Below are 5,054 nucleotides of genomic sequence, written 5' to 3'. Positions count from 1 at the left end.
TAATTATATTTTATTAATTTTCATAAACATTTACAGAGATTTTGGGCTTCCACTCATTCATTGTTGCACTATTCTCTCTACCCTCCTCCCAGTTGGGTACAGTATTCTTGGTTGACAGTTGTGTTCTTTGAGTGTTTGAGATATGTCATTCCACTGTCTTCTTGTCACATGGTTTCTGCTGAGAAATCAACACTTTATTTTTCTTGCTCTCCCTTATAAGTTACACTTTGTTTCTCACTAGCTGCTTTTAGGATTCTCTCTCTTTTTTTTTTTTGTTCTGGCAAATTTGATTATGATATGCCTTCGTGTTTTTCTTTGGGGTCTATTCAATATGGTGTTCACTCAGCATCTTGAATATGTATTTTCTCATTCTTCATTATGCCTGGAAAAACTTTTTTTCTAGTGATTCTTCCACAGTAATTCTCAGGGCCTTTGCCTGCTTCTTCCTGTTCTGAGATTCTGATTATGTGCATGTTATTCATTTTAATGGTGTCCTACTTTATTCTTAGACTTTCATCTTTTTCCTTCTTTTTTGATTCTGCATTTTGCTCTAGCACATCAGTGGTGACAATTCTACCTTCTATTTCACTGGTTCTGTTTTCCAGCTCTTCAACTCTCTTCATGTGTCCTTCCATCGTCTTGACAGCATCTAAAACATTAGACCTCAAATTCTGGATCATGGCTTCTTGTTTTTCCAGAGCCTTTAATACTTTGTTTGTTTTATATGCATTATTTAGGATTTTATTTTTTAAGATCTTGCTGATTTTTGCTTGTAGTGTGTTGTAATTCTTCAAGTCTGTCTTTCACCTATTGAAAGTAGCCAATTATTATTCTTTTAAAATCTGTGTCAGAAAGTTCCAAAAGACTTCAGGTGCCACCTTTTGGGGGTGGCATCTTGCTTTGAAGGGTGTGAAGTAGCCTGCTTCTTACATGATATTGCTGTGGTAGAGTTTTTCATGTCTGAGGTGATGATAGGTTCTTAATCTGAAGTCACTGCTCTAGAAGAGGGTGGGGCAATTACCCTGCATGTGTTTCTCTCTGAACTTCTGATCCAAAGGGAGGTTCTTTCCAGGGACTGTGAGAGCAGCTTCTTATTCCAGCTAAGTGCTAAATCAGATCAAGATGCTCTGGATTAAAGGCAAGTTAGTTGACTGGACATGAAGGCACAGTGTGGGACAGAGCAGATGCTGGGTGGGCATGGGTGTGGGGCGGGCACAGGTATGGGGCAGGCACATGTGGGGACCTCACTCAGTTTTCACCTGTTTGGGTAGGCTTGCATGAGGTCCTCACTCAAATTCTGGCTGTCTGGCTTTCACCCAGTGCTTCTTGCCTGGTGCCTATTGCTTAGCAGGGCTCTGGGTCTGGTGGGGCTTAAGAAATCTCAGTCAAATTCCCACTGTCCTACTTGTTTCTGGTGGGTGGGTCCCACAGCATCTTGACTAGTGGCTTCTGCCAGGGTCAGTGACTCGCTGCTCCTGTAGTTCTCAAACTAATTATTTTAATATTAGTTCTCACTCAAATTCCTACTGTCCTGCTCGCTGTCTGTTTGTTGGTCTCTGTGCGTCAATCTCTGTGTGTTGCTCTCTGTGTGTTGCTCTCTGCAATTCATCTTTTGATTTCCTGATTGCTGGTGCCAAAAGTGATCTTCAGAAAAATTTCACTACTTTTGATATTAACTGAAATGGTCTATAATTTGCATATTCTTTTGGATTGCCTTTCTTTAAAATTGGCACAAATATGAATACCCTCCATTTGAGTGGTCAGATAGCTGTTTTCCAAATTCCTTGGCATATAAGTAAACATTTCCAGTGTTAATCTTATTAGAACATATTCATGGGTATTCCATCAGTTACTAAAGACTTAACTTTTATCAGTGTTTTCAGTCCAACTTGGACTTGCTCATTCAATATTATTGGCTCATGATCCTATCCTGCTTACTGAAATGTTTCAGTGTTGAGCTTTTTGGTACAGTGATTGTTCCTTTCATCCTCATTCGATATTTCAAATGTTTCTCAATGTTTCTTTTCTAAAGAAACCTTCATTATTGCAACTTGAGGCTTAAATTTTTCTTCAAATCTTTCCATTTGAGAAATACTGAGAATATTCTTGCAGAATGAGATCAGTGGTTTACTGTGAAACAGATCATCAACTGCTTAGACATACATTCAAACTGAAGCTGAAGATAAGCAAACCTGTTGTAGGTATTGTTGGTATGTGCTGTCAAGTCATAACTGAACCATGGCTGTCCCTCTACCATGTTTTTAGAAACTATAAATCCTGTAGGAGGAGACTGCCCATCTTTCTCCCATGGAGAAGCTACTGGGGTTGGTTTCTTTGCCTTTGTGTTGACAGCAGAACTCCTTACTTCAAAGCCAACAGACCTCCTAACTATAACTTTGAATATATCCAACCTGAATTTAGAGATCATCTTCTATAACCAAAGAGCAAAAGAATCAGATCATACCTAATAGTACATAGCTACTACTACTGATCACTCTGGCCAAGACCACAATAAAAAGTATGTGTTGTTGGTGTTATATATAGTTGAGTCAGAACAAATTCATAGCTGATCCTTCAGTGGTTTTCAGAGGCTGTAAATCATATGGAAGAAGATTCTCCTGTGGAGCAGCTGGTGAATTTGAATCACCTGCCTTTGGGTTAGTAGCTCAATTCCTTACCTTTAAGGTACAAGATCAGAAGAATGAGATAGTTCCTGATAGTACCTGACTGCTACTATTGATAATTTTTACCAAGTCCATAGTAGAAGGTATTAGTTAAGATGGGCAAAAAATGGCCTCACTTATTTTGAGCGTGTTGTTACAAGGAGTCAGTCTTTGGAAAAAGATATAGTACTGGGAAAAGCTGAGGATCAGATAAAAAGAGGAATACCCTTAAAAAGAAAGTCTTATGCAGTGACTGTAACAATCAGTTCAAGAACTGAGATGGGGGAGGATGGCACAGAATAAGGCAGGGTTCAGATTCATTGTTCACAGAGTTTCTATGAGTCATAGTTGACTTTACAGCACATAACAAAAATAGCATGTGTATATATGTATACACCAACTCGATGATACACAACAACATGTATGTGTATATATGTATATATAAATACAATAAGTTTGTTGTTGTGTTGTTATGTGACATCAAGTCACTTGCGACTCATAGCAACCCTATGTACAACATCCCTAGACCCTGATCTGTCCTGTGCCAATCTCACTCTCTCTGACATACCCACCCCGATTATCCCAGTCACTGAAATAAATCCACCTCATAGAGGGTCTTCCCCTTCTGCGCTGTCCCTCCACCCTCCCAAGCATGACGTTCCTCTTTATAACATGTCCAAAGTATGTCAGATGAATCCTCAGAATCTTTGCCTCCAAGGTTAACCCTCTCCAGGATGAACTTGTTAATTTTCTTAGCAGTCCATGGTACATTCAATATTGTTCTCCAGCACCACAGTTCAAAGGCATCAGTTCTCCTTCTAACCTCCCTAGTCATTGTCCAGCTCTCTGATGCATAGCAAGTGATTGCAAAGGCCATAGCCTGTATCAGGAGCACCTTAGTCTTCTGAGTGACACCATTGCTCTTAAGTACCCTGGAGAGGTCCCTAACAGTAGACTTTTCCATCACAATACATCTTTTAATTTCCTGGCTGCTAAAGCTGTGAACAATCTCTATCTCTTCACTATTCATCCTGATGCTGCCAATTGGCCCAGTGGTGAGAATCTTTGTTTTCTTGATATTGAGCCTTAATCCATATTGAAGGCTACAGTCCTTGGCCCTCTGCAGCAATTGCTTCACATGAAAACCTATATATGGTAAGTTTACACAAGAAAATGTTTATATTATTAAATGTATTTCATATTATATCTATTTTTATGTAATAAAATGTAATTTTTTTGCTGTTAAGTGTTAGTGAGTAGACTGCAACTCATAGTGACCTTGTGAACTACAGATCTGAATTCAGCCCTATTCTGCACCATCTTCATAATATCTGTCATCTCAAGCCCATTGGGGCATTGGGATAGTCATTGAAAAGCCATCTCAATGGATGAAGGTTCTTCAATCAATGAAGGTTATTCTATCCTTTACTGACATTTCCCACCATGATCTCTCTATCCAACAACTGATTCCTCCTGGAAATATGACCAAAGTAAGACAAAGCTTCACTATTTTGGCAGGCCATAGTATAGTCAACACTCAATACCAGCATCACAATGCAAAAACATTGATTATTCTTCAGCCTTCCTTATAACTTGTCCAACTTTCAGATGCATAGGAAGTAATTGAAAAGACCCTGGCTTGAATTTGTTATTAATGTATACCTTTGAGTCAGAACTGACCACAAGTGACCCTTTAGCAGGTTTTCAGAGGCAGTTAATTGCACAGAAAGAGACTGCCCATCCTTCTGAAGAGTAGCTGGTCCTCCATTGGGATTGCCTTCTTACCACTAGTCCACCAGAGCTCCCTATGTCTTGGATTAGGCACACCTTAAACAGAAGATTTCAAAGCACAGCTTGGGAAGATAAAACAAAGTATTACAATGAAATGTGCAAAGAGCTGGAGTTGGAAAACCAAAAGTGCCAAACTCTCTTGGCATTTTTTTAAGCTGAAAGAAGTGAAGAACACATTCAAGCCTTGAGTTGTAATACTTCAGGATAATATGTGAAGAATACAGAATGATTCAAGAAGCATTAAAAGAAGACGGAAGGAGTATACAGAATCACTGTGCCAAAAGAATTGGCTGACACAGAAGAATTTCATGAAACAGTAAATGATCAAGGAGCAATGGTGATGAAGGAGAAAGTTCAAGCTGCTCTGAAGGAGTTGTTAAAGAATAAGGCCCCAGGAATTGATGGCACGCAAATTGACGTACTTCAACAGAGAGATACTGCCCTGGACATGCTCACATAGTTGTGCTAAGAAATCTGGAGGACAAGAACCTGCCCAACTGACTGGAAGAAATCCATATTTGTTCCCATTCAAAAAGAAAAGGTGACCTGGCAGAGTGTAGAAATATCAAACAATATCACTGATATCATACACAAGCAAAA

The sequence above is a fragment of the Elephantulus edwardii genome, unplaced genomic scaffold (assembly GCF_000299155.1).
Source record: "Elephantulus edwardii isolate Elephantulus edwardi_28Jun2011 unplaced genomic scaffold, EleEdw1.0 scaffold00005, whole genome shotgun sequence".
Taxonomy (NCBI): Eukaryota; Metazoa; Chordata; class Mammalia; order Macroscelidea; family Macroscelididae; genus Elephantulus; species Elephantulus edwardii.
Note: the sequence above shows the minus strand (reverse complement) of the source record.